The sequence below is a fragment of the Bufo gargarizans genome, chromosome 5 (genome assembly GCF_014858855.1).
Source record: "Bufo gargarizans isolate SCDJY-AF-19 chromosome 5, ASM1485885v1, whole genome shotgun sequence".
In the NCBI taxonomy this organism is placed as follows: Eukaryota; Metazoa; Chordata; class Amphibia; order Anura; family Bufonidae; genus Bufo; species Bufo gargarizans.
In genome coordinates, this window is record NC_058084.1 from 153,902,159 (window position 1) to 153,926,661 (window position 24,503).

A 24,503-nucleotide genomic window follows, 5' to 3' on the forward strand; every position below is an offset into this window, starting at 1 on the left:
TGACGTCATCAAAGGTCCTTTAGCCAGGTCCTGAAGAAAGTAGAAAGAAGAGGAGATCCACTACGCGATCAAGTGGATGGGGTGAGTTAAATTTGTTTCTTATTTTTAACCCCTCAATGGACATTTTACTAAGCATTCTGTATTAAGAATGCTATTATTTTCCCTTATAACCATGTTATAAGGAAAAAAAAAAAAAATCTACACAACACCAATGCCAAACCCGAACTTCTGTGAAAAAGTCCGGGTTCGGGTCTGGGTACCAAACATGCCGATTTTTCTCACTCGCGTGCAGTAAGCATTAAAACGCTTTGCACTCTTGTGGAAAAATCGTGCATTTTCCCGCAACGCACCCGCATCTTGTCCGGCCCTCACACGAGACGCCCGTGTGAAAGAGGCCTAACATATGCAGCTGAAAGATCTGATTTAAACACATATGCATTTTTTGTGAAAGAAATGGGACAGGGGATGAAAAATATATATATTTTTCTACATTTCTGCACCAAAATCAGTTCTGCTTTCTATGCAGCAGGTTGTGGAACTCATTTCTTCTAATGAGCAAAGTGATTTCAGAGTTTATTGCTAATATCATTTTAATTTGGTGTCGTTTGTTTTTGTCAAATGAAACTAGTTGAAGAATATGTATAATTTATTTCTGAAAAAGTATATCTATTTTACTCTGTCAGCATGATCAACCATATTAAACTAGGCATACATGTTAGTGTTCACAATGGCGAATTGGGGGCTTTTGGTTCGGTAGCCCCGGGCCCCACGTTTCCAAGGGGCCCATGTCAATCTGAAGCACCCACTCTCTTAAAAGCCTGCAGTGTTTTGCCAGGCCTCATAAGCAGGCTGTGTTACAGAACAGAATGGTGAAGGCTAAATGCTATACTCGGTAAGGACCTGCTGACGTCTCAATATCACGTGACATTCCTAGGTCACATGGGTCAGAAGCTGGTGCGCTGTTTGCGGAGTAGGAAGGTCGGGTCAGGGATGGCTGCTCGGCAGTGTCGGGGCAGAGAGGGGAGAGAGACATTGTATGTCAGTGCACGAGAGGTACATGTGTTTATTTAATTACAACCCAAACAGAATACTGAAGGGAGAGTTAGGGGTGGACAAGGAAGGGTCACATGACGTCTGGACATCAGGTCATGTTCTAATGTCGGGGTCATTTTCAGACTATTCTCTTGCAACGTAAATCTAAGTTCTGTTGTCTGTAACTGAATATAGCCACTAGTGTTAGCTATCAGAAAATAACGAAAAGGTGCATGGGATCTACGGAGACATGAGAAGAGCAAATCATGAAGAATCTAAGAGACCTGTCTTCTGCTCCCCCAGAAGTTCTCCTTGTATAATAAAAATAAATAAAAATTAAAGTAAAAAAAAGAAGCTCCTCCTGGGATGGGGCAGCAAGGTAATGGGCCCTGTCACCTAACCAGGCTTTATGACAGAAGATTACAAGAGTAAGTGTAAGTATAATGTGTGTATATGTGTGTGTCTATATATATATATATATATATATATATATATATATGTGTGTGTAAAAAAAGAAAAAAAAAAGTAAAATAATAACTGCAGGACTTCCAATGTAGTGAAAAGAAAACAAGGTCCTTTATTCACCCATGTACAGACGTTAAGTACGGTTAGTGCTACCTTGGATTTTTACTCTATATATATATATATATAGAAAAATCCAAGGCAGCACACAAATAACGGTGAAAAAAAGGGTGTTTATTCCCCTATGTGCAGACAGCAACGTTTCAGCTCTCAATGGAGCCTTTGTCAAGCCATAACAGTCAGTGCAAACTCAAGTGTTAAATAGCATACATAATTACTGTGTAAATTACATGATTGTACATAAAATTACATGATTATACAAAAAATTCTAACAATAATTCATATTAGCAATCCAAATTCATTGCGTGTATTTATACTGGACGAAATGTACAATTAATATCCGTGTTTACAACTGTCATATAAGACAAAATTCATAAATTACTTCATTATGTTGTGTATACATGATTCAAAGGTAATTCCATACAGGTGCCCATGATTGTGAAATGTTAAAAAAATTCAGGAACTCTCACATACTGAAAGCGAGCAGGGGTCATACGGCGTCCGGAAACTGTGAATGCGCATGCGCGGGACTTCACTGCTCTCACGAAATTGCCTATGCCGGACGGAGAACCAAGACCCACAATCAAGATGGCCGCACACATGTCTAATCCCAGACCTCAAACCAATGGGGCTCAATGTGGATTTTAGGGTAGTTTGAAGTCTCAGTATTGTCATTTTCTCTTACTGTTTGTGACTCTATCAGTGTAGGTGATTCCTCCCTCTTTTTTGCTTTTTCCCTTTCCCTTTTCCTTTTTTCTGTTTTGTTTCTACAATGTGGCGTTCTGTGAAATTCTACTTGCCTTCTGTGTAAGGCTATATTTAAGTGCAATTTGTTAATGATAATGAATAGTAATATTGTCTTTCTATTTTTTGTAGATCAATATAAAGCTAAGCTCTACAATTGGATCGTCTCTGAGATTACTGAAAGAAGGCAGGCTCTACCGGCATTGTTTATATTGCTTGATATTTTGATATTCATAAAATAATTGTTGGAGTTGGACGGAGATCGGGGACCTGAATCATAGATGGGGCAGGGCCTGGTGGCGAATATGAGCATGAATCTCCCTGACTGACAGGTGGCTGAACAGGAGGTGGTAGCATGACACTTGTGTTGAATGGATGCGTGGATGTATTCTCCCTTGAGGGAGCTGTGACCTGGTATCACCTAACTATGCTTGGACATGGTTGGTGCCCTTTTTACAGCTGCCATACAGACCTGGGGTTGCCGACTGGTACCCGGTTGGTGACCGTAGGCATGGGAGATACTAACACATATGCATGAACCACATGGACATAAATAGATAAATTGATGTTTTTTGAATAATGGGATGAGGTGGTTTTACACATGGGTGGTGAGTGCCACTGCTCTATTGGAAACCGCTGGACCCCTGTTTTATTACGCTATAGCGTTTGTATTTTGGGAATAACTATAGTCCATGACGTGGTGGTATGTTTGGATCAGGTGAGAGGTCACATGACCGCTATGCCCCCGTAGTGACTCCTCCCTGAGTTGGGATTAGACATGCGCGTTGCGCTCCGGCCTGTGTGCGGCCATCTTGATTGTGGGTCTTGGATCTCCGTCCGGCATAGGCAATCTCGTGAGAGCAGTGAAGTCCCGCGCATGCGCATTCACAGTTTCCGGACGCCGTATGACCCCTGCTCGCTTTCAGTATGTGAGAGTTCCTGAATTTTTTTAACATTTCACAATCATGGGCACCTGTATGGAATTACCTTTGAATCATGTATACACAACATAATGAAGTAATTTATGAATTTTGTCTTATATCACAGTTGTAAACACGGATATTAATTGTACATTTCGTCCAGTATAAATACACGCAATGAATTTGGATTGCCAATATGAATTATTGTTAGAATTTTTTGTATAATCATGTAATTTTATGTACAATCATGTAATTTACACAGTAATTATGTATGCTATTTAACACTTGAGTTTGCACTGACTGTTATGGCTTGACAAAGGCTCCATTGAGAGAGCTGAAACGTTGCTGTCTGCACATGGGGGAATAAACACCCTTTTTTTCACCGTTATTTGTGTGCTGCCTTGGATTTTTCTATTTTTATACCAATTTGGATCAAGTCCGTGACCTGCTCCAAGGAATTGCACCCCCTTGATGTGTGTGCTGCTCATCTTTTTTTCTTTTTTTTCTTTTTTATATATATATATATATATATATATATATTTATATATATGTTTCTGTGTATGTTTTACTGTATGTAAAAAAAATAATGTAATGTATGTAAAAGAAAAAAATACCTCCTGCATGCAGGTAAAAAAACAGGAGACTGAGCAGACTATTTATGTAGATAGATAGATAGATAGATATGTGAACAGCCCTGGGCCCATGGTACACTCAATCCGCCCATCAGTGTTCATTATGCTGATTAAAACAATACCTTTTTTTGTCTGTATGCTAAATAGCTACAGATATATTTGAGTTTTTATTCATATTCAAATTAGCAAGTTAGAGCACCAGGGGCTGGGGCTGAACCCTTGGAGCACTTTTGTAACACCTCCTGTGCTCTGAACAGATCCCTTGATTGACAGGGCTAGACATCCGAATGCTGAGAGCAGAGCTGTGTCCTAGCATCTACATATCATATTCATTACTGCTTTATATACAAGCACAATATATGCTTATAAAGACACCAGTAAAAAGTATTAGTTTATAAGCATAAAAAAAACATGGTTCTCATCATAGTTATTAATGCTATAGCTTGGTGCTGAGTGCTCAGCTTTGGCTATCTCTGGCAGTCTCGCAGAGTTTGAATGGAAATGCAGAGTACATGCTTTTGAAAAAGTTAAATAACATTAGCAGAGCTAACCCTTTAGGGACACAGCCAATTTTTTATTTATTTTTTTACTCCCTACCTTCCAAAAGCCATAACTTTTTAACTTTTCCATTTACATCACCATATGGGTGCTGGGAAGCTGGAGTAAATTATCAATGGCCTGGAATTGAAAAAAACAAACACATTTCAGCAATTGTTTTACTAGTTTCATATTTACATTTACTGGGTACTAAAATGCCACTTTACCTATATTCTGCTGGCAGTATGAATATAGCTATATCAAATCCATATAGTGTTTGCTATGCTTTAACAAGCCTTAATCAGCATGGTCAGCCCTATTTAACCAGAGAATAGGGGTTTTCTATGCATAGAAAGCTAATACATATTACTGGTTCATTCAAAGGCACAATATATGATTGTAAAGAAATCTGCAATATATATGTCACAGCGCAGTGTGGTAAATGCACTCCACATACAGAACACAGAAGGGAAGGGTAAAGTTATTAAGCCTGGAACCTAGGGAAAGGGAAATGGTCACACCTAGTAAGCCCTGACAGCTAACAGTATGAACAGACCTTGATGGTAGGAATGTTCATATGCAGGAACCTAAGCCCAACCTCACCCTAACAGGGCCCTACAGATAGTGTCAGGACATGGATGGCCTTTTCCTTCCCAGATGAAGGAATATGAGACCCCATCAGGCCTAAAATCAAGAGGTAGGGGAAAGCAACAAACAAGAAACACTTAATGTCCAGAAGTACAGGTCCTTCTAAAAAAATTAGCATATTGTGATAAAGTTCATTATTTTCTGTAATGTACTGATAAACATTAGACTTTCATATATTTTAGATTCATTACACACCAACTGAAGTAGTTCAAGCCTTTTATTGTTTTAATATTGATGATTTTGGCATACAGCTCATGAAAACCCCAAATTCCTATCTAATAAAAATAGCATATCATGAAAAGGTTCTCTAAACGAGCTATTAACCTAATCATCTGAATCAACTAATTAACTCTAAACACCTGCAAAAGATTCCTGAGGCTTTTAAAAACTCCCAGCCTGGTTCATTACTCAAAACCGCAATCATGGGTAAGACTGCCGACCTGACTGCTGTCCAGAAGGCCATCATTGACACCCTCAAGCAAGAGGGTAAGACACAGAAAGAAATTTCTGAACGAATAGGCTGTTCCCAGAGTGCTGTTTTAAGGCACCTCAGTGGGAAGTCTGTGGGAAGGAAAAAGTGTGGCAGAAAACGCTGCACAACGAGAAGAGGTGACCGGACCCTGAGGAAGATTGTGGAGAAGGACCGATTCCAGACCTTGGGGGACCTGCGAAAGCAGTGGACTGAGTCTGGAGTAGAAACATCCAGAGCCACCGTGTACAGGCGTGTGCAGGAAATGGGCTACAGGTGCCGCATTCCCCAGGTCAAGCCACTTTTGAACCAGAAACAGCGGCAGAAGCGCCTGACCTGGGCTACAGAGAAGCAGCACTGGACTGTTGCTCAGTGGTCCAAAGTACTTTTTTCGTATGAAAGCTAATTTTGCATGTCATTCGGAAATCAAGGTGCCAGAGTCTGGAGGAAGACTGGGAAGAGGGAAATGCCAAAAGTCCAGTGTCAAGAACCCACAGTCAATGATGGTCTGGGGTGCCATGTCAGCTGCTGGTGTTGGTCCACTGTGTTTTATCAAGGGCAGGGTCAATGCAGCTAGCTATCAGGAGATTTTGGAGCACTTCATGCTTCCATCTGCTGAAAATCTTTATGGAGATGAAGATTTCATTTTTCAGCACGACCTGGCACCTGCTCACAGTGCCAAAACCACTGGTAAATGGTTTACTGACCATGGTATTACTGTGCTCAATTGGCCTGCCAACTCTCCTGACCTGAACCCCATAGAGAATCTGTGGGATATTGGGAAGAGAAAGTTGAGAGACGCAAGATCCAACACTCTGAATGAGCTTAAGGCTGCTATCGAAGCATCCTGGGCCTCCATAACACCTCAGCAGTGCCACAGGCTTATTGCCTCCATGCCACGCCGCATTGAAGCAGTCATTTCTGCAAAAGGATTCCCGACCAAGTATTGAGTGCATAACTGAACATAATTATTTGAAGGTTGACTTTTTTTGTATTAAAAACACTTTTCTTTTATTGGTCGGATGAAATATGCTAATTTTTTTAGATAGGAAATTTGGGTTTTCATGAGCTGTATGCCAAAATTATCAATATTAAAACAATAAAAGGCTTGAACTACTTCAGTTGGTGTGTAATGAATCTAAAATATATGAAAGTCTAATGTTTATCAGTACATTACAGAAAATAATGAACTTTATCACAATATGCTAATTTTTTTAGAAGGACCTGTATGTGGACTAACAGGAACTCAGAGAGAACCAACACCAGGACTTCCACAAACAAGGAGAGGAGAAGGAATGACCACTTAAGCTACACCTGAGACAAGAGGTGTGGTCATCCGCAGCAACAACACAGAAAGGTAAAACCACATAGGCTGTCAATCACGTGCAGCCAGTCTCCTTGATTTTCTAGTCCCTGTCACCTACCCGACTATGACAATATGATAAAGCTGTAGCCTGGAAGTAAGTGGCCATCCTTGCATGTAAAAATGTCCAAGGTTCAAATCCCTGGAAAGACTTCTAGATTTTTTGGTTCAGTTATTTTTTTTCCCATAATAAAAGGTCACAACTTTACTTTACTATACAGTACTAAACCTATAAAGCTAATACATATTACTAGTGTCTTTATAATCATATATTGTGCCTATGAATAATGGAGCAACATGTATTAGCTTTCTAAGCATAGAAAACCTCTATTTTCAATATTGCAAGGCCATATCCTTTTATTATGGGATAACCCCTTCCTGTACCTGGATGTAACTGTATGCCCAGGTGAGCAGTAACTTTACACCCAAACTGTAACCAGACACTGTAATACAAGGAAGTGTCACAGAGCCAGTGTATCTGCTGTCACAGAAAGAGGAGACTCCAGAGATGCCAGCAATAGACAAATCAGAGCGGTCTCTTGTCAGTAATCAGTCTAATTAGTTGGTCTGCCAGACTGCAAAGACAAATCCCTTGCGCAGGTGCATCTCGCCATGGCTGAAAGCACAAAAGCAAAAACAAACACAATGCAATAGCACTCTGCAAACAAAAATGGTAAAGTAAATACAATCATGCCATACTCACTATAGAAAATGTGCTAATGCTACGTTATAAATGTGAGACTGTTAAATACATTTTGTACAAACTGATTTGTGATCTCTTTAGGACAGGAACCTACACTGTAAATGTGATCATATCTATAGACCTGCACAAATTGCCTGGTTGGTCTTTGGTTTCTCTCACAAATTTGGGAACCATGGAGGAGATACAGGATTTTTTCTTTGAGATAAACATGTCTACTTGAGGACACCTCCAAAAGGGAGGAGACTCGAGAATTGCGCTCGAGCACATGCGGTACTCCGCCATGTGCCGAGCATCAAGATTCTCGAGCCAAACTGTTGTTCGGCCGAGCATGCTCGATCAACATATTTGTTTCTCATGTATACCCTTCTATGTATTGATTTATAAAATTTTGGGAAACAGATCTTCAAGTTTCGTTCACCATGATGCATCACAGTTACTATCTCTAACTCCTTCCATATCTTGATGTGTAAAATTATTATAAGGTTCTAACTTGTTGGTACTATACCCCGGAAAATCTATGCACATGTTTCTCTCATGCCAACCCTTATTGCTGGAAATGTGGGAAGGACTTTAGGGTCTTTCATCCATATGTGGTGGCGTTATTTGCTTATTAACCAACACTAGACATGCATATATTATATAATGTCGCAAGTATGGTAACATGAAAGAGAAAAACTCCAGCTTCCATAAAATTATGCTTTTTTCTGTCAAGGATCTAAAAGCCCTCATTCAAGTAAGTATTTATGTTTGCATTTACTCTCAGTCACCAGGTCATTGATGGCTTTGTACTGGAAGAAACCCTCTCCATCTTCATGTGGCTTACTGCAGGTGTCCGCTGCTACGGACAGTTAAATTATCCGCGCCATATCTCCTGTGTAAAGTGTGTGCATCCCTAAAATATCAGTGACATCCAGTGTACTTTTTCCGTAGACTGTGTCCGCTGCGGACAGTTCAATTATCCGCGCCACATCTCCTGTGTTAAATGTGCACATCCCAAAAATATCTGTGACATCCAGTGTACTTTTTCCGTAGATGGTGTCTGCTGCGGACAATGAAATTAGCTGCACAACATCTACAGTGTAAAGTGTGCGCTTCAAAAATTTATCTGTGACATACAGTGTACTTTTTCCATAGATGCTGCAGACCAGTGGTAACTCTCCTGTACAACATTTCCTCATCCCAAACACCTGTCACATTCCCTGTAATTTTTCATTAGCCACTGGTGACAGCATTGACATTATCTGCGGGATATCTCCTGTGTGACGTTTCTACATCCAAGATACCTTTTTAAATTTGTTTGCGCATACACTTCTAACTCCTACGCTACTGTACGTGTGACAGACTTCATCATCACGTGTATCACGTGTATGTGTGACAGAAATCATATATAACATTTAATATGAAGAAGGCAAGCAGTAAGGGATGGGGCAGTGGCTGTGATGCTGATAGTGCACACAGAGCCCTGGGAGCGTAGAAACTGTGCCTGCTGCCAGAGCACAAGAAAAACAATCATCCACGATACCTAGCTTCAAGTCCCAGTTTGCAGGGCTGCGCAGGACACCACTCTTGAAGTCAGACCAGTGCGACCAGGTGTTCAGTTGGATTGCAGCAGATAATGCTTCCAGTCGCTTAAGCACCTGTCTTCCACCAAATCCAATCTCAGTAGCCAAGAGTCTGCCCAAATCAATCCTCACCCTGATCCTCCTACCATGGAGAGTCTGGGCAAACAAGAGATCCCACACTCGGATATTCCGAGGAGCTCTTTTCAGCGCCATTCCTTGATTTGGCCGTCTCACCAAGCACGCTTGAAGAGGGACAGATCTTATGCCCTGATTCCCAAACTCTTGAGCATCCACAATCACAAGAAGATGATGGTGGGGAACGGCAATTACTGTTTAATTACTGCCAATAACTCAACGCAATTACTGTCTCAATAGGTTGATGAAGAGGATGATATAAGTTAAATCCACGGCACTCCAAAAGTTTTTTTGCAAAATAAAGTTTCACATTTTAATTTTCAGTATACAGAATATCGTTCATGTACATCCAGTGCAATTCATAGTGCAATTCATTTACATATAGTAAGTATGTGCCATGTCAGATAATTCCCGAACGTTTCGGTCTTTACGACCTTCTTCAGCGGGCTCTGTAGGCAGGGTCAGCCTCCTGACCCTGCCTACAGAGCCCGCTGAAGAAGGTCGTAAAGACCGAAACGTTCGGGAATTATCTGACATGGCACATACTTACTATACGTAAATGAATTGCACTATGAATTGCACTGGATGTACATGAACGATATTCTGTATACTGAAAATTAAAATGTGAAACTTTATTTTGCAAAAAAACTTTTGGAGTGCCGTGGATTTAACTTATATTGTCTAAACCACTCTCACAGGCACCCACACTGGATCCAAGGTGTGCGGAGTACAAAATTATCTGATAAAGAGGATGAGACACAGTTGTCAATCACTGAGGTTGTGGTTAGGTCAGCAAGTCAGGAGGATGAGCAGAGTGAGGAAGTGGAAGAGGAGGTGGTGGACGATGAAGTCACTGACCCAACCTAGGAAGGTGGAAAGCCGAGCGGGGACAGCAGTACAGAGGTGGAGGGATCTGCTGCACCGCAACAGGCTGGAAGAGGCAGTGGGGTGGCAAAAGGGAGAAGGTGGGCCACACCCAACAGGCCCACAACTGTTTCCTGGAGCACCCCCTTGCGGAAATCTCCTTTGCCAAGGGGTAGGTGTTCCGCAGTCTGGCACTTTTTTTAGGAAAGTGTGAACGACAAAATAATTGTAATTTGCAACCTGTGCTATACAAAAATGAGCAGGGGTCGTGAACACTAGCAAACTCACCACCACCAGCATGATCAGCCACATGGCATCAAACCATCGTTATAGGTGGGCCGAATGCCTGGGTCCACAATCTGTGTCTGCGGGTCACCCCACTGAATCCTTTTCCCCTGTGTTACATGCTGGCCAATCCTCTGTCAAAGGCACAGGCCCAGATGCCTTCGCGCTGCACCTGGACCCTTGCAAGCACCATCAGCGATCACATCCACTTCCGTGTACCAGTGCTGCATACAAATGTCCTTACCCCAGGGATTTGAACGCAAGCGCAAATACCCAGCCACCCACCCACAGAACATAGCACAAAATGCACACCTTTACAAATTGCTGGCCCTGGAAATGTTGCCATTTAGGCTTGTGGACACTGAGGCTTTCCTCAGCCTGATTGCAGCGACTGTCCCGCGGTACTCTGTCCCCAGCCGCCAATATTTTTCAGCCTTACACCAGCATGTGTCCCGTAACATCACCCGTGCCCTGACCAATGCAGTTATTCAAAAGGTCCTCTTAACGACTGACACATGGACAAGTACTTTTGGCCGGGGACGCTACATTTCCCTGACTGCACACTGGGTGAACGTTGTGGAGGCCGGGAGCGAGTCGTACCCTAGGATGGCACAGGTGCTACCAACGCCAAGAATTGCGGGTCCTACGTCGATCAGGGTTTCCGCCAGCATCTAAGTTAGTGGCTCCAACCCCCACTTCTCCTTCTCCGCCTTCTCCTCCACTTCCACCTCCAAATTATCCACGTGCAGCACAAGTCAGTCATCAGTCGGTAGCTGGAAGCAGCGTAGCACTGCAGTGGGGAAGCGGCAACAGACGGGCTAAGTCTAATATGCTTAGAGGACAATCAGCACACCGCCGCAGAGCTGTGGCAGGGGATAAGAGACCAGACTGAGCTGTGGTCCTTACCACTCAACCTAGAACCAGGCATGGTTGTGTCTGATAATGGCCGCAACTTGGTGGCGGCTTGGGAGCTTGGCAAGCTCACACACATCCCATGCCTAGCCCACGTCTTAAACTTAATAGTTCAGAGGTTTCTCAAAACCAACCCCAATTTACCTGAGCTACTGGTGAAGGTGAGCCATGTGTGTGCTTCTTTCCTCAAATCCACAAGTCATAAACAGCTTCAGCCGGTCTGTCAACGCTGCAGCAGCGCTTGAAATTGCCAGCTCACCGGCTGTTGTGTGACGTGAGCACGCGCTGGAACTCGACGTTCCATATGTTGGCCAGGCTTTGTGAGTAGCAGAGGGCAATAGTGGAATACCAGCTGCAACATGGTCATCGCCTTTCCAGTCAGCTACCGCTATTCACAAGCGAGGAGTGAGCATGGATATCTGACCTCTGTGAGGTTTTAAGAAACTTTGAGGAATCAACACAGTTGGTGAGCAGAGATAATTCTGTTATCAGCGTAACCATCCCACTTCTGTGTCTACTCAAACGCTTGCTGCTCACAATTAAGGACGACGCTTTGCATGTGGAAGAGGTGAAAATGAGGGAACACATTACACAGGGTAACAGCCAGCCCACCCTCAGCCAGCGCAAATTGAACAATGAAGAGGAGGAGGAAGAGCAGGAGACAGTTTCCTCTGCTACAGAGGGTACTACCCTACTACTAATGGAAGTTTAAATCCATCTGTTTAGCATGGGTGTTCTCGACCCCCGCTACAAAGATAACTTCTCATCTCTCATTCCTCTGGTGGAGAGGACGAACAAAACTGTACAATACCAGAAGATCCTTGTTGAAAAATTGCTCCAAAGATTTCGATCTGACAAGGCTGCCGAAGTCCATACTTCCTTGGCCAACCAAGGAGGGGATACGAGGGGAACACACAGCAGTTCCAACAGAGACAGGGCAACACTCTCCAAAGTCTGGGACAGTTTCATGACACCCCGTCAGCACCCTCACACTGATGTACCTAATGTCACAAGTAGGGAAAAATTTGGGAATATGGTGAAGGAGTACATAGAAGACCATGGCAGCATCCTTAATGATCCCTCAGTGCCTTACAACTACTGGGTATCAAAGCTGGACTCATGACACGAACTGGCGCTCTATGCCTTGGAGGTGCTGGCCTGCCCTGTCGGCAGCGTTTTATCTGAACGGGTATTTAGTGCTGCTGGTGGCATTATAACAGATAAGCGTATCCGCCTATCAACTGAAAACTCCACCAGAGGAAAGCTGATGAACATAAAGGCACTTTAAATGTGTTGTTTATAATGTACTGAATACACTGTATTCCCATGCACCCCTTCCACCACAAACAAGGGTATATGGTTGAATATTCCTTTTCTCATCCTCCTCTTCCATCATATCAATATGCTTATTCGTCACATATAATGCCCTTGCATATATGCCCTTTGCATATAATGTTTTACAGGGTGAGCTCAGCTGCAGGCCCTCGCATATAATTTTTTAGAGGATCAGCTCACCAGCAGGCCCTCACATATAATGTTTTACAGGGTCAGCTCACCAGCAGAAATCACTTAAAAAAAGGTGCACCACAATAATATGCAACTGACCATACTGGCTAAACCCTCACGCTGATGTTAAAAGTTGAGACTTTAGCCACTATATTCCAGTCAGGAACATATCGGAGCCGTGCCCACCCCATCAAGGTATCTCAGTGTGGCGTGGGTTCTACCTCTAAACTATCTATCGTGTGTGAACACAGTCTGATAGTTGCTAAGGAATGACTCACAGCCAAGTTCCTACATACCTCCATAGTAAGATCCCTAATACAATGGGAGGGAGGAGGAGGCTGCGAGCCCCACCTATAACAGGCCATGTGACAGGTGCCAGGTGTACCAGAATGTTATCAATGACAAGCATTAGCACATTTAATACATGTAAAGAAAAATCACTGAATAAAGTGGCCTAAATGGGAGTAAAAGCTCAACCCCAAAGACTGTAGCGTGTTAATAATCGGGGGAGCAATTCCTCCGCAAGTGATCCGTTGCTAACGACAATCCCCAGCCAAAATGCATACATGGTCAGCTCACCAGCAGGCCCGCACCTAAAATCTTTTACAGGGTCAGCTCACCAGCAGGCCCGCACCTAAAATCCTTTACAGGGTCAGCTCATTAGCAGGCCCGCACCTAAAATCTTTTACAGGGACTGCTCACCAGCAGGCCCGCACCTAAAATCTTTTACAGGGACAGCTCACCAGCAGTCTCTCGCATATAATGTTTTGAAGGGTCAGCTCACCAGCAGGCCCTCGCATATAATGTTTAACAGGGTCAGCTCGCCAGCAGGCCTGCACCTAAAATCTTTTATAGGGTCAGCTCACCAGCAGGCCCTTGCATATAATGTTTTACAGTCCCACTACCTGAACAATTGTACCACAATGTGAATGAGGCCCTCCTTTATGTTATATACAGGTTGTATCGGAGTGCCTCTTCCTTGTAATTTTTGGCAGCACTTGCATTTTATGTACAAGGAAATATACAGGAAATAATTTTTCCTCTAAACTTGATTTTATCTTTGGTTTTGTAGTATACAGTCATGTGAAAAAATTAGGACACCCTTTGAAAGCATGTGGTTTTTTGTAACATTTTTAATAAAAGGTTATTTCATCTCCGTTTCAACAATACAGAGAGATTAAAGTAATCCAACTAAACAAAGAAAACTGAAGAAAAGTCTTTTCAAGATCTTCTGTAAATGTCATTCTACAAAAATGCCTATTCTAACTGAGGAAAAAGATAGGACACCCTTGCCCCTAATAGCGAGTGTTACCTCCTTTGGCTGAAATAACTGCAGTGAGACGGTTCTTGAAGCCATCTACCAGTCTTCGACATCGGTCTGAGGAAATTTTACCCCACTCCTCAATGCAGAACTTTTTCAGCTGTGAGATGTTTGAGGGGTTTCTTGCACGTACAGCCCTTTTCAAGTCACCCCACAGCATCTCAATGGGATTCAAATCTGGACTTTGACTTGGCCATTCCAGGACTCTCCATTTCTTCTTTTTCAGCCAATCTTTGGTTGATTTACTAGTATGTTTTGGGTCATTGTCATGTTGCATGGTCCAGTTCCGCTTCAGCTTTAATTTTCTAACTGATGGTCTCACATGTTCTTCAAGCACCTTCTGATACACAGTAGAATTCATCGTGGATTCTATGATGGTGAGCTGACCAGGTCCTGCTGCAGCAAAGCAGCCCCAAACCATGACACTTCCACCTCCATGCTTCACAGTTGGTATGAGGTTCTTTTCTTGGAATGCTGTGTTTGGTTTACGCCAAACATGTCCTCTGCTGTTGTGTCCAAATAATTCAATTTTGGACTCATCTGTCCAAAGAACATTATTCCAGAAGTCCTGGTCTTTGTCAACTTTATCTCTGGCAAATGTCAGTCTGGCCTCGATGTTTCTCTTGGAAAGCAAAGGTTTCCTCCTTGCACACCTCCCATGCAAGTTAAACTTGTACAGTCTCTTTCTGATTGTAGAGGCATGTACTTCTACATCAACAGTAGCCAGAGCCTGCTGTAGTTCTCGAGATGACACTTTAGGGTTTTTGGAGACCGCTTTTAGCATCTTGCGGTCTGCTCTTGGGGTGAACTTGCTGGGGCGACCAGTCCTGGGCATGTTGGCAGTTGTTTTGAAAGCCCTCCACTTGTAGACTATCTTCCGGACAGTGGAATGGCTGATTTCAAAATCTTTTGAGATCTTTTTAAATCCCTTCCCAGACTCATAGGCTGCTACAATCTTTTTTCTGAAGTCCTCTGACAGCTCTTTTGCTCTCACCATGGTGCTCACTCTCACTTCAACAGTCAGGAGCACACCAAACTAAATGTCTGAGGTTTAAATAGGGCAAGCCTCATTCAACATGCAGAGTAACGATCTACTAATTATGTGCACCTGGTGTGATATACCTGTGTGAGATCTGAGCCAATTTAAGAGGGAATACATGTGAGGGTGTCCTATCTTTTTCCTCAGTTAGAATAGGCATTTTTGTAGAATGACATTCACAGAAGATCTTGAAAAGACTTTTCTTCAGTTTTCTTTGTTTAGTTGGATTACTTTAATCTCTCTGTATTGTTGAAACGGAGATGAAATAACCTTTTATTAAAAATGTTACAAAAAACCACATGCTTTCAAAGGGTGTCCTAATTTTTTCACATGACTGTATATAGTATCTTTAAAAGTGGCGTACTACTCGGACAACATCGTTCCCAGCAGCAACCTGGAAGTCCAAGATGCATCCAGACATCCTCCCCATGTTGTTCCCGAACCATTTCAGTGGTGTTTCCATCAAGCTTTTCCTATGAACCAGGCACCCTTCTCTCTTCAGAGCAGGGGTTGCCTGGTTTAATGCGCTGGTTCTCCCATTGACTACCATTATACTCGGTTGCTCGGTAGAGCACCCAATCATCCCAATGTGTTCTGCCCGAGCACCCGAGCACTATGGTGCTCGACCAGCACTAATACACATACTATCTCTTTAGGTGGTTTCCTGATAAGGCTAGTTTTTCAGATTTAGAAGGAGATTTTGATTGAGGAAACTGCACTAATTTAGGCTACTTTGAAACCAGCGTTTTTGCTGGATCTGTCATGGATCAACAAAAATGCTTCCTTCATGATAACACAACCATCTGCATCCGTTATGAACGGATCCGGTTGTATTATCTTTAACATAGCAATGATGGATCTGTCTCTAAAACCATTGTAAGCCAATGGGTGACGGATCTGTTTTCTTTTGTGTCAGATAAAACGGATCTGTCTCCATTGACTTACATTGTGAGTCATGACAGATCCATCTTGCTCCGCTAGCCAGGACGCACTCAAAAACGCTGCTTGCTGCGCTTATGTGTGAGTAATGGGAACGCAATGAAACGGAACGGAATGCATTCTGATGCACTCCGTTCCTTTCAGTTCAGCTTTGTCCCCATTGACAATGAATGGGGACAAAACTGAAGTGTTTTCCTCCGTTATTGAGATCCTATGACGTATTTCAATAGCGGAAAGGGAAAGCGCTGATGTGAAAGCATCCTTAAAATGTTGTAGGGTTGACAGAGAGTGTATTTGTACACAAAACCTCTAGCATGTGTGTTCCATCATCTTGGCACAGGTCTACTACCGGAACTATAATACAGTTATTGTCACCAGTAAGGGTCAATCTAAAAAGAGGGAAGGAATCCCAAAGAATGTCCCAAACTTGTAATAGATGGGGGATCCGAGGGAACATTAGGGATTGAAGAAAACTTGTCCACCGAAACTTCACCATATTCCTAATTAAAGTGTTAGGATGGAGTAATGTTGGTAATATCTAGTGATGGACGAACATCGGCCGGATCGATTCGCGAACGCACGTTCGCGATCAAATGTGCGTGAACCGCGCATTCGCAGCAGGCCCCATTCACTTTAATGGCAGGCGAACATGAAAAACCTTTTGGTCATATTTGTAGCTATCAAACATTTACTAGATGTACAAAAAAGTTGGGACACTAAACAAATTGTGAATAAAAACTGAATGCAATGATGTGGAGATGGCAAATGTCAATATTTTATTTGTAATAGAACGTAGATGACAGATCAAACGTTTAATCCGAGTAAATGTATAATTTTAAAGGAAAAATACGTTGATTCAAATTTTCACTGTGTCAACAAATCCCCAAAAAGTTGGGACAAGTAGCAATAAGAGGCTGGAAAAAGTAAATTTGAGCATAACGAAGAGCTGGAAGACCAATTAACACTAATTAGGTCAATTGGCAACATGATTGGGTATAAAAAGAGCTTCTCAGAGTGGCAGTGTCTCTCAGAAGCCAAGATGGGTAGAGGATCACCAATTCCCACAATGTTGCGCAGAAAGATAGTGGAGCAATATCAGAAAGGTGTTACCCAGCGAAAAATTGCAAAGACTTTGCATCTATCATCATCAACTGTGCATAACATCATCCGAAGATTCAGAGAATCTGGAACAATCTCTGTGCGTAAAGGTCAAGGCCGTAAAACCATACTGGATTCCCGTGATCTCTGGGCCCTTAAACGACACTGCACCACAAACAGCAATGCTACTGTAAAGGAAATCCCAGAATGGGCTCAGGAATACTTCCAGAAACCATTGTCAGTGAACACAATCCACCGTGCCATCCGCCGTTGCCAGCTGAAACTCTACAGTGCAAAGAAGAAGCCATTTCTAAGCAAGATCCACAAGCTCAGGCGTTTTCACTGGGCCAGGGATCATTTAAAATGGAGTGTGGCAAAATGGAAGACTGTTCTGTGGTCAGACGAGTCACGATTCGAAGTTCTTTTTGGAAATCTGGGACGCCATGTCATCCGGACCAAAGAGGACAAGGACAACCCAAGTTGTTATCAAAGCTCAGTTCAGAAGCCTGCATCTCTGATGGTATGGGGTTGCATGAGTGCGTGTGGCATGGGCAGCTTGCATGTCTGGAAAGGCACCATCAATGCAGAAAAATATATTCAGGTTCTAGAACAACATATGCTCCCATCCAGACATCATCTCTTTCAGGAAAGACCCTGCATTTTTCAACAAGATAATGCCAGACCACATTCTGCATCAATCACAACATCATGGCTGCGTAGGAGAAGGATCCGGGTACTGAAATGGCCAGTCTGCAGTCCAGATCTTTCACCTATAGAGAACATTTGGCGCATCATAAAGAGGAAGGTGCAACAAAGAAGGCCCAAGACGATTGAACAGTTAGAGGCCTGTATTAGACAAGAATGGGAGAGCATTCCTATTTCTAAGGCCTCATGCACACGGTCCGCAAAAACGGGGTCCGTAGGTCCGTGATCCGTGACCGTTTTTTCGTCCGTGGGTCTTCCTTGATTTTTGGAGGATCCACGGACAAAAAAAATTGGTTTTGGTGTCCGCCTGGCCGTGCGGAGCCAAACGGATCCGTCCTGAATTACAATGCAAGTCAATGGGGACGGATCCGTTTGACGTTGACACAATATGGTGCCATTTCAAACGGATCCGTCCCCATTGACTTTCAATGTAAAGTCTGGAGTTCTTTTATACCATCGGATTGGAGTTTTCTCCAATCCGATGGTATATTTTAACTTGAAGCGTCCCCATCACCATGGGAACGCCTCTATGTTAGAATATACTGTCGGATATGAGCTACATCGTGAAACTCAGATCCAACAGTATATTCTAACACAGAGGCGTTCCCATGGTGATGGGGACGCTTCAGGTTAGAATACACTACAAACTGTGTACATGACTGCCCCCTGCTGCCTGGCAGCACCCGATCTCTTACAGGGGGATATGATAGCACAATTAACTCCTCAGGTGCCGCACCTGAAGGGGTTAATTGTACTATCATATCCCCCTGTAAGAGATCAGGGCTGCCAGGCAGCAGGGGGCAGCCCCCCCCCTCCCCAGTTTGAATATCATTGGTGGCCAGTGCGGGCCCCCCCCCCTCCCTCCCTCTATTGTAATAAATCGTTGGTGGCACAGTGTGGCCCCCCATCGGCCCTCTCCCTCCCTCTATTGTAATAAATCGTTGGTGGCACAGTGTGGCCCCCCATCGAGCCCCCCCCTCCCTCCCTCTATTGTAATAAATCGTTGGTGGCACAGTGTGCGCCGCACAGACCTGTCACTTACCAGTAGGTGGAGCTCCCGGCCGGACACGAACATCGCAGCAGCAAGCAGGTAACTATGAATCTTCTACTATTGTACTATTGCTAAGTAACCATGGCAACCAGGACTGCAGTAGCGTCCTGGTTGCCATGGTTACCGATCGGAGCCCCAGCGAGTAAACTGGGACTCCGATCGGAACTCCGCTGCCACCAATGATCGGGGGGGGGGGGGAGATGGGAGGCCGCACACTGGCCACCAATGTTGTTACTGCTATAGAGGGAGGGGGGCCGATGGGGGGCGCACACTGTGCCACCAACGATTTATAACAATAGAGGGAGGAAGGGGGGCCCATGGGGGCGCACACTGTGCCACCAACGATTTATAACAATAGAGGGAGGAAGGGGGGGCCCGATGGGGGGCGCACACTGTGCCACCAACGATATTCAAACTGGGGAGGGGGGGGTCTGCCCCCTGCTTCCTGGCAGCCCTGATCTCTTACAGGGGGATATGATAGTACAATTGATAGTGCCGCACCTGAAGGGGTTAATTGTGCTGATCACGGCCCCCTGTAAGAGATCGGGTGCTGCCAGGCAGCAGGGGGCAGTCTTGTACAAAGTTTGTAGTGTATTCTAACTAGAAGCGTCCCCATCACCATGGGAACGCCTCTGTGTTAGAATATACTGTCGGATATGAGTTTTCACGAAGTGAAAACTTAGATCTGAAAAAGCTTTTATGCAGACGGATCTTCGGATCCGTCTGTATGAAAGCAACCTACGGCCACGGATCACGGACACGGATGCCAATCTTGTGTGCATCCGTGTTCTTTCACGGACCCATTGACTTGAATGGGTCCGTGAACCGTTGTCCGTCAAAAAATATAGGACAGGTCATATTTTTTTGACGGACAGGATACACGGATCACGGCCTAGGCTGCAAAACGGTGCATTTTCCTATTTTTCCACGGACCCATTGAAAGTCAATGGGTCCGCGAAAAAAAACGGAAAACGGCACAACGGCCACGGATGCACACAACGGTCGTGTGCATGAGGCCTAAACTTGAGAAACTGGTCTCCTCGGTCCCCAGACGTCTGTTGAGTGTTGTAAGAAGAAGGGGAGATGCCACACAGTGGTGAAAATGGCCTTGTCCCAACTTTTTGGGGATTTGTTGACACCATGAAATTCTGATTCAACATATTTTTCCCTTAAAATGGTACATTTTCTCAGTTTAAACTTTTGTTCCGTGATTTATGTTCTATTCTGAATAAAATATTAGAAGTTGGCACCTCAGTTTTTATTCACGATTTGTATAGTGTCCCAACTTTTTTGGAATCCGGTTTGTACACAAATAGTCCCACAATATGGACAGTGATATACCAGAGGGGGATCATTGGCAAAAATTCCCACAAAAAGTATGTATTTTAATCGGGGGTCTATTGTTATGCGTCTTAAAGGGAAACTCTTAAAAATGTGCCCTGCTGGAGCCTAGAGAAATGCTATTTCCTATCGGATCGATGTATACAAATGTACAGCACTCCACGTTTTTGTATCCTGCAGAGTCCATAAAAAAAATGCATACCTTAAGGTAAAAAAAAATTCTACAATGAAACTGTATGGTGAATGGACGCCACTGTACGGCATCAGTCTGAGGCATCTGTTAACGCATACATTTTTGGTATGCATTAAATGGATGGCAAAAATAGGACGTGAACCCAGCCCTAGTGTCAGAATAAGCACCAGTACACAGCAGAGCAGCATGGCGGAGAGGGAAGGCTGCCATGTACTGACAGAGTTCTATGGCAAATTGTGCCAGCTCTGGCCACAGGTCAAGCCTGCACACCCAGTAGTCCAGGGGTTCCTGGCTTCTCAGAGCAGCCACATCGGCCATTAACCCGATGTAGTTGGACACCTGTTGGTCTAGGCATTCTCTGAGGCTGGATGCGGAGGTTGGCTGTCGATGGGTTGGCTGCAAGAATGATCTTATATCTGAAGTGGCCAACACATCTTCAAACCGCCCTCTTTTTGCAGGCGCGGTAAGATTGGCGCCCACACCTGTTTCGCTGTGCGTGGAAATTCCTCTGGCAGTGCCCTCAACAGCAGAATTCAGCATCTCTCGCAGCAAGGCCTGGAAATACTGCATTCTGACATCCCTCTAGGAGGCTGGTAACATGTCCGCCATTTTGTGTTTGTACCAGGGGTCTAAGTACGTTGCCACCCAGAACAGGTCCTTTATACTTTTTATATGGGGGTCGCTCTTCAAACACTGGAGCATGAAGGACCCCATTTGCACAAAATTGGAAGTGGTGGAGTGCCCTGGCTCCTGCTCATCGCCCAGGAGAATGTAGTCCTCGGTCTCCTCCCCAAGCAACAGACAACACCAGGGATCATCCAAAAGTTTAAAGCCTGCTCTTCTTGCTCCTCCTCTTCCTCCTGCTTTCCCCAGCCACCATCCTCCTCTGACTCCTCTTAAGACTCCTGCTGACTTGTCTTGGAGTACCCCCCTCTGGGAATTAATTCAGCATTGTGACTTCCTCATCTTCCAGCTCCTGCTCCTCGACGGCTTGATCAATGACACGACGCAATGCACGCTCCCGAAAGAAGGCATAAGGTACGATGTCACTGATGGCGCCCTGGCTGCGACTGACCACTGGCGCGGTGAAAAGAATCCCAGCTCCCCAGAACCCGTCCTGCCGCAGAGTTTGTTCAGGTAGTCGTTAACAGCACAGTGGGGTTCCAGCGCGTTGGGCAGTCATAAATCAGACGTCTGACTGGAAAGTGTGTCGCCACTAAACGTCAGCAAGGTGAGCCATGGCCGTGTAAGATCTTCTAAAATGGCCAGAGATTTTCCTGGCCTGCCGCATGACATCCTGAACCCCAGGGTATTTGCACGACTAAGTTCAGGACGTGTGCCATGCACAGCATGTGTGTCATTTTGCCCTGTTTCAGCGCACTCAGTAGATTGTCACCGTTGTCGCACACCAGTTTATCAACTCTCAAATTGAATGGTGACCGCAGAGCTGAAAGGAGTGCAGGACCAGTGTGGCTCTTGGCTTCCAGGCACAACATCCGCAGCACAGCATGGCAACATCTCACCTGGCACTTCGAATAGGATCTGGGGAGCTCGGGGGGTGCAGCGGAAGAGACGATATCAGTGGAAAAGGAGGAGTTAGCTGAGGATGAGATGGAGGATGGAGTAGGAGGAGAAGAAGAAGAGGCAGGCCTGCATGCAATCCATGGCGGTAACAACAAATCCACGAGTTACATGCATGATGGCCATCAGGAGGTTCACCCAGTGGGCAGTAAAAGTTATGTACCTTCCTTGCCCGTGTTTGCTAGACCACGTGTCTGTGGTCAGATGTATCTTGGCACCGACACTGTGTGCCAGAGATATACTAACTTTCCGCTGAACATGGCCATATAGTTCAGGGATGCCCTTCTGGGAGAAATATTTGCTTCCGGGGACCTTCCATTGCAGTGTGCCAATGGCCACAAATTTTCTAAAGGCCTCCGAGTCCACCAATTTATATGTCAGTAGTTGGCGGGCTAGCAGTTCCGACATCATTTTTTTACGCTCGAACATTTGGGCCACGGAAGTCTGCCTTGTGCCAGATGATCGCAACGATGGCACGGTGGAAGGTGGAGTGGAGGACAAATGGGAGGAGAGAGGAGAAAGATAAGGAGAAAGAGAAGAGGCAGGACGTGGAGCGCCGGGAGTGTGGCTTTGTGGGTTCTGACGGCGTTGCTCTCACAGGGCCCAGTGATGGGAGGCCAGGTGCCTTCTTAAGGCGGTCATCCCTAGGTGGATGTTGGGCTTACCGCAACTTATGCGTTGACAGCACAGGCTGCAGGTGGCAACACTATTGTTAGCAGCTGACACATTAAAAAAAGCCCACACTGCGGAGCCATGTGCCGGCATCCTGGGAGCACTAGATGTGACCGTGCATGGTGGATGGCTCGCTCCAGATACATTTGCAGTGTGCTTTTTGCCTTCTGTGCACTGCGAGTGCTGCCTGCTTCTCCTCCTTATCTGCTGCTCCGTCTCTACCTCTGAACTCCCCTTATCTACCTGGGTACTGTTGTCAGACCGCTGGGTGGCGGCCATTGCTACCTCCTCTTCCACATCCGATGCCAAGAATGGCTGCACATCAGTAAGGTCTGGGAATAGATGGGAAAATAATTCCTTTGACTCGAGTGGAGGGGCTATGGTGGTGTTGGTGTCCTTTGGGGTGCATACAGGGTGCAGATACAGAGGATGAGGAGGGTGCAGAAGTGGGAGGCTGAGTGAGCCACTCAACCAGCTCTGGTGCGTCCTTTGACATATTCGCACGCACCTTCTCCAACTTCCCACTTAGGCTCCAGTCTGGTGCACCTGCCGGACCCCTACTACCCCTGCGGAACGGCCTGCCTCTTCCTCCACCTGTCATTTTCAAAATGACCTTGTGCCAAAGTCCCTAGAGAAGAGCAGTATTTGTGGAAGCCGATATATGGCAGGCCTCAATCAGTTGTTAGTTGAAGCCGGTATATCACCCTCTTATCACCCTCAAGCAGTAATTTTGTGGACGCAAGTATATGGAAAACCTCTATCACTATTTTGTAGAAGCTGATATATGGCAGGCCTCAATCAGTTGTTAGTTGAAGCTGGTATATCACCCTCAAGCAGTAATTTTGTGGACGCAGGTATATGGAAAACCTCAATCAGTATTTTCTGGAAGCATACAAATGCACTATAATATACTTTCTATGTTAGAAAGTATATTATAAGTATATCACACCCCTCAATGTATCACACCTATCGATAGCACAACGGTACTAGTCCTTAAAAGGATTTTTGTGGTCCTATTAGCTAGCGTTTGGTGTCCCTAAGTTCCTAACAGCCTGTCCCTGCTCCAAAATACACATAATGTAAAATGGCTGCCAGATCGGGTTCTGTTATAGGGTTGGGGGGGTGTCCATGTGCTGAAATGTCTCAATTGGCTGTCCTGTCCCACCTGATGGATGTGTCATGGGTCAAAGTTCTGCGCAGTTCAAAAGAATATGGCACACTCAGACATTGCCATATGTTCGCCGGATCGTGAACACGCAAAGTTTGATGCAAACTGACCGCCGGGTGAACCGCAAGGCCATCACTAGTGATATCTAGGACCTGGAAGTTCTGGAACAATACTGGTCTCAAAGATATAGATGACATATGATATTCTGGCTGGACGTCCAATAAGCTGTACTTATTGCGCTGCAGATCTTCGATGTAATGTGGGCGATACCTGTGAATGTGCCACTTAAGCTTTTTTCAAGATTCTGTAATTACTTGTTCACTGGGCAATCCATATTTTTAAGCATGCTTAAAAATGTACCTTTCTCAATGGCAGATAGTGCTGTTTAATCATGATCTGCTGCTGGCAAACAATGATTCAGTATGGAAAGGAGTGCCTGCACTTGCTCCAGGCTGCAAGGCCCAAACCAGACTGGGATGACTGGGCCTTCTACTGCATCCG